Below are 12,565 nucleotides of genomic sequence, written 5' to 3' on the forward strand. Positions count from 1 at the left end.
ACCCTGTGCCAGGGATAGAGGGGTCACTGCAGTCCATGTGCTGACAAGAGCACGCTCCTGGGGTGCAAACAGTGTTGCCTGTCAGAGAGCGACAGTTCCAATTCATGACTTCACTAAATTTTGGAGAGGAGCTTGTAGAAAGGATACTGAGGTTGGTGGGGAGGACAGGTAATATTTTGTCTGTGGCAGCTCTTTCTTTGCTATGTTGCTGAAGGCTTTGTCAGGTATGTTCCTCTTTGCCCTGCTGTTCCATATTCTTAAGCCATTTTGGCAAAATTCACCTGTCTGCATGACTTACTCCTTGAGATGCTTGCTTTGGTGTTGCTGTAATTGGAATGCTCTTTACAGAGAAGAAATCCTACATATAATTAATTGCCATTTTCCAGAGACACAAAACGATCACAGTAGTGGACAACAGCTTCATGCCGGAGCAGCGTGACAAGGCAGGTATTGGGCTCTGAGTGACTCCTATCCTCATAAGCTTATGTCACATTAACAACAACAGATCCATCCCTGAATGAAAGACACTGACTACAGAATTTCTAAGTTAAACCATTCATATTTGGTTACATTAGTAGATGTTGATTGTATCATCATATTGCAGACACTTGTAGAGGAAAAAGTCATCTGGATTACAGCCAGAGCCTTTCCTAGGGAAGTATGAATAGTTCAATTTCCTGTAGCATCCTCTTGATGGTGGTCTCTTCCTCAAGAGCCAAAGTGCTGGGATAGGAGCTGTGATAATAAAGTTCATTTAAAAATAGATGAAGATAGAGAGCCTCCTAGAGAAGACTGGGGACTTCCTGATGAGGGAAGCATTGATGAAATGGCTGGCCGCACCCAAGGTTATCTCCTTGCTCTAAAATTGTTACTCCTCATTGATCACATATGACTTTCACCCACTGAAAAGAGCAGGAAAGTCTGTTTATGGGAAATAAAGTCTAGAACTCAAAATAATCCAAACAAACTGCATTCCAGAAAGGAGCCCAACTGCCTCCCTACAGTACTAAAGTTTATTATTAAAGTGGGTTTGAAATTGTAACTTTTTGCTATTATTAGCTGTAAAAGCAAAGACATGTGCTAAGAGTTCATGTGGTAGGCTGACAAGGAAACACATTACTTTTGGCCATGAGGGGATCTATTAAAAATAGGAAGGGAGTATTTATAGGAATATAATAGGAAAAAATCCTTACCAGCACCATATGTTTGAGATATAACATGAGAGATTTTCCTGCCAAGATATCGCATAACAATGGCAGGCTGCCACTACCTCCTCTCTCCCTCATAAACAATCCAGCAAGAAATCTTTGGATAAATCAGGCTGCAGCTTCATTATGAATGGATGCATTCCACTGGTGCTCATTTCGTATGCTGGGCCTCTCTGAAGAGCAAATCTTTCACTGTATTTTACCTGGTAGGCTACTGGCCTGCTGGATAAGCCCTGAGGATCTTCCACTTCCTTCAATTTGCAAGCTTCCTTGAAAAGACAACAACTGTGCTGCTGCACCACCCAGCCCTCATCACTGGTCCCCTTTGACCGTCTTTGGTAGGATCTCATCTCTGGGCAAAACAGAACCCATCCCAGTTTAGTCTCCTCCCTTTGTGATCTTCACCCGTAAAAAGGCATCTTGAAGATGCGTAAGGCCACTTTCCTCAGACACCTGGTAAGATCCAGCACTGCTAAATCTAGAAATCTCTACACTAGTGTAAAGGACTTTTGATGGGATCTGGTCTTTCTTTTTGGCCCTACAGCATATGATTAATACATAAAGGGTCAAATTATACCTTCCCCTGTGTGGATATGCTATAGTGAGGGGAGAGTGTGGGGACCTTCTTTCCTACTCAACCTTTACTCCACCCACAGAGGGAAGGGAAATAATCATTTTCTTGCTGCTGTGGAACACAGGGAAGGAAGCAATGGCTGCTAGTACTGCTGTCACTGTCATAGGGACATGTCTAGGTTAGGGATGGGTGGGATGCCCATGCTATTGGGAGCATTGTTTACCATTGCTCAAAGCCTATCTCCTTCCAGACATAGGCACATGCTCAAGAGGCATTATGCCTTGTAAACCATTAATGCCTGTTTCCTGACAGCAGTGCTCCACTGTTTTGCCTCTATCCCTAAGAACCATCTGTATTGCCCTAGCCTCACATGAAGCATAACTGAGTCCCTAATCCATATATTTCTGTACACTGGACAACATCCTCAGCTGGTGTAATTGGGCCTGGCTCTATACTGAAACCAATGATGCTGTGCTCATTTACATCATCTGGGGATCTGTCACAATACAATTTGGTTTGGTATAATTGACGTGTGTCATGCTTTGTGCCACAATAGTGTATTCCATCCTCTAACTTCATATGTTCTTTCCTAAAGCAGTATGTTAAAAAAAGACTATGTTATTCTGCAGACTTTTGTTTGACTTCTTACTGAGTCAGATTCAAACATGGGGTAGCTCCACTGAATTTCATGGAGTTACATCACCCATGGATTTGGCCCCTCATTTCCAGTGTCCTACACCTGCATCTCTCTAAGTAGATAAAATACCCTGCAACTGGATGTAGTTATTTTGCAACCCGCTGTCACAACTGTCTTAGGAAGTCTTTGACTTGCTGCTTGTTCTCCCTGCCCTTATCCACTCCTTTCTCTCTTGAATATTTCGATGCTTTCTAAGAGATTATCTCAGACCAAACCAATATTTTTTTACTGGGGGGGGAGGAAACCAAATATTTGAAAAATATTAAATAGTCCCTGCCACAGGCTTGCCTGAGCCAGTGAGCATCTTGTGAAGTGAACTCACTTCATTTTGAGTAGTCCAACTGATGTCTAATTTAGGATGTTCCACCTGGGCCTTATATAAAAGAAATAAAAAATCTCACTGCTGTTTTTTTTTGTCTGATGCTCTGAAAATTCTTATAATGACGCTCTGAAACTAAGTCCACTGTAATAATCAAAATGAGGAGCAATTTCCATGGATTAGTTAGAGTTGGCCCACTGGTACTTTATGCCTTTTGGACAAATTACATTTCAAGCTGTCTTAGGAAAAGATGTATGGATCATCCTTTGTTCTGATGACTCTCTTCCTTCCTAATGCTAAGCCTCAAGAAATTACAACAAGGAGTCCTTGTGCCTCCTTAGAGACTAACAAATTTATTTGGGCATAAGCTCTCCACTTCATCAGATGCATGGAGTGGAAAATACAGGAGCAGGTATAAATACATGAAAAGATGGGAGTTGCTTTACCAAGTGTGAGGTCAGTCTAACGAGACAATTCAGTTAACAGCAGGATGCCAAGGGAGGAAAGAGAACTCTTGTAGTGGTAATGAAAGTGGCCCATTTCAAACTGTTGACAAGAAGGTGTGAGTAACAGTAGGGGAAAATTAGTATGGGGGAAATTAGGTTTAGGTTTTGTAATGACCCAACCACTCCCAGTCTCTATTCAGGCCTAATCTGATGGTATCCAGTTTGCAAATTAATTCCAGTTCTTCAGTTTCACGTTGGAGTCTGTTTTTGAAGTTTTTTGTTGAAGAATTGCCATTTTTAGGTCTGTTATTGAGTGACCAGGGAGATTAAAGTGTTCTCCTGCGGGTTTTTGAATGTTATAATTCCTGATGTCAGATTTGTGTCCATTTATTCTTTCGCGTAGAGACTGTCCGGTTTGGCCAATGTACATGGCAAAGGGGCATTACTGGCACATGATGACATATATCACATTGGTAGATGTGCAGGTGAACGAGCCCCTGATGGTATGGCTGATGTGGTAAGATCCTGTGATGATGTTCCTTGAATAGATATGTGGACAGAGTTGGCACCAAGGTTTGTTGCAGGGTTTGGTTCCTGGGTTGGTATTTTTATTGTGTGGTGTGTAGTTGCTGGTGAGTATTTGTTTCAGGTTGGGGGGCTGTCTGTAAGTGAGGACTGGCCTGTCTCCCAAGGTCTGTGAGAGTGAGGGATAGGATCATCCTTCAGGATAGGTTGTAGACCCTTGATGATGCGCTGAAGAGGTTTTAGTTGGGGTCTGTAGGTGATGGCTAGTGGTGTCTGGGAGTGGCATCCCATCTTGTCATGTATTTGAAGAGTCTGAAGAAAAGATTACCAGAATATCTTCAAGAGCAGGCCTATTAATGTGCCTTAAACCTCAGTTAATCCCTCTAATTTGATTTCCAAAATTCTAGGCTTTGTAGGGTTTAGCTGTTTTCTCCCCTAAATGTCCACTGTCCTACTTCTCATAAAAGGAGTCTTTGAAGTGGGCCTATTCCAGCTGTTCATCAGAAGGGCATTTCTACCTTTCCTAAACAGTTCCTTTAAAACACAACTGTATCTGAGCTGAAAAAGGTCCTTCGGTGCCAGAATTCTGTGTAGAAACCTCACAGCTGTTTCATCCCTGAAACCAGGACCCTTCTGTGCTGAGAGGCATCAACTTTCTAATCAAACTTCATTCATGCTATGTGTGTGTGTGTCTGGGAGCCTTGTATGTAACAAGAAATTGAACTGTCACTTGTGGAACTAGATTTCCCCATGTCCCTCAGCATTTATAGAACCAGGAGTTAGAGCTAGGAAAGAACTCAGTCTCAAGTGCTGTCATTCCAGCACTTCTCATGATGAGCATTAAACAAGCCAGCCTACCCATCCGTTACATTGATAAGATTGTAGCTGTTTGCCAAAGTGATGCATGCAATTGCAGCAACTTCTTGTGGATGGATTAAACTCAGTCCACAGACACAGATGGTTCTTTATTAACCACAGGTATTTAAAAAAAATAGCAGTGGACAGGAGGATCCAAGATAGTGACACTGGATAGGAAGATCATTTTGAAACCAGGTTCAATCTAAAACTGAGCAGTTTGTGGCCACCAAGGTCAACCAGGCATATGGGCCAACAAACAGCAGCACAGCACGCCATCTTTTAACTACTTTAATAAAAAAATGTACCATCAATCTTCAATTAGACTGGTGTTTGAGCTGATGTAAGGGGATCCCTAATGTATGCTGTGTTGCACATGTATTGTTCGTATCTAGTCTCTCTCTATTGTCATCCATGGTTGTCAACCCATGGTTGTTGATCATGTACAATGTGTAAGAACAATTAAGGGCTTGATAAACAGATAAGAGCAGAAAAATTAAGTGAAAAAGGATAAATATCAAGTTGAAGCTTGCACGAAAATAAGCAAAACCTGATAAAAATCAGTTTTTAATATTGCAAAAAGAAAAATTTGCCAGATCTAACAAAGTTTACTAAGTTTTGGGAAAACAAGAGAGCAAGTGAAAAAGGCTTATTCTCAGAGAGTTGAGAGGAGCAAAATCTGATAGTAGCCAGACAAATCAAATGAGGGCATTGTCTGTATTATCTGTGGAACTGTGTTTCCTGAATAGGCCTCAAACAGTTGCAGCAAATCTGGTTTATAACACAGATTTCTTGGCCTGTCTGGGTAGTATTAAATCTCTATGTAAGATTCACTTTTTTGAAAATGGGACTTCTAAGTTACGTAGGGTATGTCTACACTGCAGCTGGACAGGTGCCTCCCAGATCAGATAGACACACTCACACTAATTTGGCGCAAACTAGCACACTAAAAATAGCAGTCTGGATGTTGCAGCACCGAGGGCAGCTTGGACTAGCCACCCAACCTCAGACCCAGGGGGTCGGGTGGGTACAATACAAGCTCAGGTGGCTAGCCCGAGCTGCCCCCCTCCCCCGGTGCTGCAATATCCACATTTTATTTTTAGCATGGTAGCTCACACCAAGTTAGTGCCAATCTATCTACCTGGGCTCGGAGGCTTGCTCCCTGCTGCAGTGTAGACATACCCATAAGCACTTTTGAAATGTTTACCTCAAGTCTTTACCCCATGCCTTTTTAAACAGTGATTTAATAGTTTGGCTGCTGTTCACCCCAGCCAGCCAGTATTGTTAACCACTCTTGTTCCAGTCATGTTTAAACACAATTTTTAACTGTGGTTCAGAGACTAATAGACAGGGCCTCGGAGTCAATACCATACTGGACCTAGAACATGACCCTCCTTTAGTAGTTAAGTGCAAGGAAAACAACTGACTTCCAAATCTGCTCCCTCCATACCCCACCGGTCTCTTGCAATTGAGGCCTGCAGTTCAGTTTATCTTACTGACTTGTCTCATAGCAAGCAGGCTCTTGCTCCAGTCTCAGACAGATGTATCGCAGAGTAGAACTCTGTGCCTGTGGGATAGGAAGGTTGGGGGTGGGTGGGGGGGGGTTGAGATGTTTTTAATCCGAGAGAGAGAATTGTAAATCATGCACCCTCCAGAATTTAGTGTCCACCTTCCAAGTAGACTCAAATTAGAAATATTGAGAGTCAGAAACTTTCCACTGTTTTCCTCCTATGTCAAATCTAGTTTGGCCTCTAGTACAGTACAGAACAGAGTTAAAATGTGACATGAGAATTATTTAAAATTGGAAGTCAGTTGGTGTGACTTGAGAGTTTCACTTAGGTGTAATCTTCCCATCATTCGCAGTTAAGTGCCAGCCCAGTTATTCAAGTTTGGCATTAATTGCAGAAAGATTCCTGATTGGCCTTTTTGCCACTGAGTTAAGTGATTGTTATCAGTCAGTTCCTGGAATGGTGGATGTTAGAAGGAGTGCTAGCAGCTGCTGGCTTCCTTTTTTTTATTTTTGATGCTGAGGTTGGGAAGTGGAGAAAGCTTGTTTTTTGAAGAGTTTTTGCTGGGTTTTAGATCACTTTGGATCAAATATTGGGACAGTCCTATATTAGGATGACCAGATGTTCCGATATTAGAGGCTTAGTCTTATAGACAAAACTATACTCCAATTCCACCCTCCAAAAAAAGTGTTCCAATTTTTCACACTTTCTACCCTAACCTAGAATGAGTTTGGTCATAATGTACAAATCACAGTCTATAAGGTCTCAAAAGAAAAGAGGAATCAATGTTATACATGCTGCTGCACAGGCATTCTCTGGCTGCTGGAATGGTCCATTGGGAGCCACTCCAGCCAAGTGCAAAGTTCAGCAGCTGCAAAGGCCAAGCTGGCCTCCAGCTTACCCAGAACTGGGGGCCTAAAGGTGGTATACGGCTATCTGTGGCCCTGAATCATGTCCTGTACCTACATCTAGTCTGTAGTATCATCTAGTAACTACCGTATATACTTGTTCATAAGCCGAATTTTTTTAGTAAAATAGGGAAGCACCAGAGAAGGGAGTTGGCTTATGAATGAGTATAGAGAGGGAGAGGGGGGCAGCCCCTCCCCCCAACAGAGGGAGCAAGGAGAGGCAGCACAGCCAGCAGAGACAGAAGGGAAGAGGCGGGGCCAGACAGAAGGGAAGAGGCGGGGCCACGCTGCTCTCCCCCCAGCCTCCGAAGCAGCTGAAGCTCCAGGGCTGGCAGGCTGCAGCCATGCTGCTCAGCCCCACCCCCCAGAGCAGGCTGTGACTGTGCCGCCCGGCCCAGCCCGCTGGAACATGCTGCGGCTGCGCCACCCGGTCTGGCCTACCGGATCAGGCTGTGGCCACGCTGCCCAGCCTGCCAGAGCAGCTCCAACCAGGCCAGAGACATCCTCGCCTGACCCTCCCCAGATAAGGTGGGAAGGAATGGGATGGGGAGAATGTGGGGGTCCCGGGCTAGGGGTGGGATCATGTGGGGGGTGGTCACCGGGGTTACTTCCCTGATCCCCAGCTTCTCCCCCTCAAAAAATTTCCCCACCAGTTGCTGTCCCGGCCCATCAGGGTAAGCAGCTGGTTTGCTTAGGTTTACCTCTGTGCCTGCGGACGCTCGAGGTAAACAAACCATCTTGGCCCGCCAGCGGCTTATCTTGATGGCCTGGGAGCCATAGTTTGCTGACCCCCGAATTATAGGGTCAGTTTATGAACGGGTCATAATTTTTTTCCATTTTTGCTTATCCATCTTGGGAGGGGGTGGGGGGTCGGCTTCCAAAGTAAGTCTTAAACAATTTAAAGTGTTACTAAGCATTCTGGAAAATTAGGGCCCCCTTGTGCCCCTGAAACTCATATGCAGAATGCCATTCTGTCTGCAAATCTTCACCTTGTCATAGGATCAGCCCCATCTCCCTGTCCCCCCTCTCCCCCCCCCCCAACACACACACACACTTTGCCTGCCACCATATAGAGGGCCCTTCATGGGGATCCTACAATGAAGAGAATTGGCTGGAGGCAGGTGTGGTGCATATAATTCCCCACTCCATCCCCATGAGGAATCCGAGGAACTGTCTTGAGTTCTGTTAACGCTTATTCAAAGTGTTTGTGTGCTGTGTGGCTTCCCTTTCAGGGACTCCTAGGGTTACCATATCTCATAAATAAAAAAAGAGGACCCTCCACGGGCCATGTCCCCGCCCATTTCCCCACCCCTAGCCCCGCCCCAACTCCGCCCCTTCCCCCACCCTAACTCTGCCCCCTCCTCCCTCCCACTCCCAGCCAGGGGGAAAGGGCTGCCCCAGTGCTACCAGCTTCACGGTTTGCCGGGCAGCCCCCAGACCCTGCGCCCCCAGCCGGCGCTTCCCCAGCGCAGCTGGAGCCTGGGAGGGGAAGCGCCCAGCCGGGGGCGCAGGGTCTGGAGGCTGCCCAGCAAACCGTGAAGCCGGTAGCGCTCGGGCTTTGGGCAGCCCCTATGCCTCCGGACCCTGTGCCCCCAGCCGGACACTTCCCTTCCGGGGCTCCGGCGGCTCTGCGTAACTTACACTGTATAAGTTACACAGAGCCGAAGAGGAGCAGAGCCCCCGCAGCTGGAGGCTCTGCTCCTCTTAGGCTCTAAGAGCCGGGCTGCCCCAGCGCTACCCGGCTTCGGGCAGCCCCCGTGCCTCCGGACCCTGCGCCGCCGGAGCCCGGGAGGGGAAGTGCCCGGCTGGGGGCGCAGGGTCCGGAGGCAAGGGGGCTGCCTGAAGCCGGTAGCTCTCGGGCAGCCCAGTTCTTAAACAGCCTCCAGCGGCTGCGGCTCTGTGTAACTGACACTGGGTCAGTTACACAGAGCCCCGGGGGCTGGAGGCTCCAGCTGCCCCCGCTCTGTTTAAGAGCCGGGCTGCCCGAGCGCTACCGGCTTCGGGCAGCCCCCGTGCCTCCAGATCCTGCGCCCCCAGCCGGGCACTTCCCCTCCCGGGCTCCGGCGGCGCAGGGTCTCCAGGCACGGGGCTGCCTGAAGCCGGTAGCTCTGGGGCAGCCCGGCTCTTAAACAGAGCCTCCAGCGGCTGGGGCTCTGTGTAACTGACACTGTGTCAGTTACACACAGCCCCGGCGGCTCCAGCCCTCGCGGCTCTATTTAAGAGCCGGGCTGCCCGAGTGCTACCAGCTTCGGGCAGCCCCGTGCCTCCAGACCCTGCGCCGCCGGAGCCCGGTAAGGGAAGTGCCCGGCTGGCGGCGCAGGGTCTGGAGGCACGGGGGCTGCCCGAAGCCGGTAGCGCTCGGGCAGCCCGGCTCTTAAACAGAGGGGGGGCGGCTGGAGCCTCCAGCCGCCGGGGCTGTGTGTAACTGACACAGTGTCAGTTACACAGAGCCGCAGCCGCTGGAGGCTCTGTTTAAGAGCTGGGCTGCCCGAGCGCTACCGGCTTCGGGCAGCCCCCTTGCCTCCGGACCCTGCGCCCCCAGCCGGGCACTTCCCTTACCGGGCTCCGGCGGCGCAGGGTCTGGAGGCACGGGGCTGCCCGAAGCCGGTAGCGTTCAGGCAGCCCGGCTCTTAAACAGAGCTGCCATTTTCCCGGACATGTTCGGCTTTTTGGCAATTCCCCCCGGACGGGGGTTTGACTGCCGAAAAGCCGGACATGTCCGGGAAAAAGAGGACGTATGGTAACCCTAGGGACTCCCAGAGATGGTTGTAGACATGAAAGTTCCCTGCCAGTGAGGCTCCTAGGAATCTGGCAGCCGGGGGAGAGGAAGAGACTCAGAAGAATCCCTCAAAATATAGTTGAGAGGCTGGCCCTCTGCTCCCTGAACAAGCCTCTCCTGCTGCCAATGTGACTGTTTAGAGGAGCACTCTGCAGAGGGCACAATCTGACCTTTTAGTTAATAAAACATCTTTCACTTAACAAAAGTGTTAAAACTGTTCTGCCATCATGACTGTTCTAGAAAAGCCCCTCTCACGTGCCCATGTCCTGTTTGTGTATAATACTTAGTATTCTCTTTGCTGCTTCCCAAACTTGTAATCTGCCACAATGCTTATAATACTGTAGCTGTTTTACTAGTCCTTCAGCATGCCATGAAGGGGATTTTTGAAATCTGAAGGCAAAGAAATGCATCCCAAGAAATCACCACTGATGACAATAGTTGGCAAGGAGGCTGAAGTCTATAATTAGAAGGATGTTGACTCTTACCTCCACAATAAGACGTTGATGATGTCAGGAAGTGTAACCTACTAAAAATAGGGTTAAAACCCCAACGGAGTTGTATAACTCTCACAAGTCATTTCAGGTTTTGTATATAAAAGACAATATGATCATGGAGATACAGGGATGATTGACAAACTATTGTGCTTTTCTTTAGAGTCAAACAGTTCTTTGGTACAAACAATATTTTTCATTTCAAAGGCAACTGTCAGTACCAATAGGCTCTGACGGTCTTGTAGCACAATAAGTACATTGCCTTTCCAAAAAAATATTGCTTTTCATGTGATATAAACAAGCTGTGCAATTGAAAACCCATTCATAGAGTGTATTGATAGTCAAGCCGTTTAAACTGTAGGATGTTAGTGAACTTCAGGGTATTACTAAAAACATTTCCACAGAAAAAACCTCTTGAAAAAATGATATATAGATTATCAGTTCTCACTGTATTTGCATTACAGGCCATAATTTCTGATTTCCAGTCTCTTATTTTCAGTACTTCTATAGACATTCTTAACTTGCATTTGTTAAAGGGACAACTCAGATTTTCTATTTGAAGGACTTATGGATAGAATCCCTGTCCAGGAGTAATATGCACTCCAAACCACACTTTGGTGCAAACTAAAATTTGATAATATATGCACTCTTTTGGTTGAGTTAAACATCCCAGGCTGGAGTTTTGAAAGACCTCGTGAATGCATGTATGTGGAACATAAAACATAAGAATGGCCATATTGGGGCAGACCAATGTTCCATCTAGCCCAGTATCCTGTCTTCCGACAGTGGCCAGTGCCAGATGCTTCAGAGGGAATGAACAAAACAGAGCAATTATCAAATGATCCATCCCCCGTTGTCCAGTCCCAGCTTCTAGCTGTCAGAGGTTTAGGTACACCCACAGTATGGGGTTGCGTCCCTGACCATCTTAGCTAATAGCCGTTGATGGACCTATCCTCCATGAAATTATCTAATTCTTTTTGGAACCCAGTTTTACTTTTGGCTTTCACAACATCCTCTGGCAATGAGTTCCACAAGTTGACAGTGCATTGTGTAAAGAAATACTTTTATGTTTATTTTAAACCTGCTGCCTATCAATTTATTGGGTGACCCTGGCTCTTGTGTTATGTGAAGGGGTAAATAGCACTTCCTTACCATTCGCCATATCATTCATGATTTTATAGACCTCTCATATCCCCTTTGTCTCTTTTCTAAGAGGAACAGTTCCAGTCTTTTTAATCTCTCCTCATATGAAAGATCTTCTATACTCTTAATAATTTTTGTTACCCTTCTCTATACCTTTTCCAGTTCAAATATATATATTTAGATGGGGCAACAAAAACTCCATGCAGTATTCAAAGTATGGTTATACCATGGATTTATATAATGCCACTGTGATATTTTCTGTTTTATTATTTATTCCTTTCCTAATAGTTCCTAATTTTCAACTGCCACTGCATATGGAGTAAAAAGAACAGGAGTACTTGTGGCACCTTAGAGACTAACAGATTTATTACAGCATAAGCTTTCGTGGACTACAGCCCACTTCTTCGGATGCATAAAAGCTTATGCTCTAATAAATCTGTTAGTCTGTAAGGTGCCACAAGTACTCCTGTTCTTTTTGCGGATACAGACTAACACGGCTGCTACTCTGAAACCTGCATATGGAGTGGATGTCTTTTTATCCACAATGACTCCAAGATCTTTCTTGAGTGGTAAGAGCTAATTTGGACCCCATCGCTTTGTATGTATCATTGGGATTATGTTTTCCATTATTTTGCACTTATCAACATTGAATTTCATCTTGCCCAGTCACCCAGTTTTGTGAGATCCCTTTGTAACTCTTTGAAGTCAGCTTTGGATTTAACTATCCTGAGTAATTTTATATTATCTGCAAACTTTGCCACTTCACTGTTTACTCCCTTTTCCAAATAATTTATAAATATTGCCTGCTGGAACATGGCCCACAGGAGCACTTCCCAGGTACGAGCTGGGCCTGGGTTGCTGACACCTGCAGAGCTTCAAGAGAACAACAAAAGAACCCTGTGGGGAAACAACAAGCAACAAGACCTTCCTGTCTAAAGATAGCCCATTCTCTCTCCCTAGCAAAACTTCTATGTGATGGGTGGGACAGCCTGTGTGTGTGTGTGTGTTGCTAATGGCATTGAGTTGGGGGTATTTGGGCATGCTGAGTGAAGAGAAATGCACAAGTAGCTTGCGTCTGGTTTTTGCTGATTTTGGAGGGGGCAGGTTGGAAA

This window comes from Chrysemys picta, chromosome 7 (genome assembly GCF_011386835.1).
Source record: "Chrysemys picta bellii isolate R12L10 chromosome 7, ASM1138683v2, whole genome shotgun sequence".
NCBI classification, from domain to species: domain Eukaryota; kingdom Metazoa; phylum Chordata; order Testudines; family Emydidae; genus Chrysemys; species Chrysemys picta.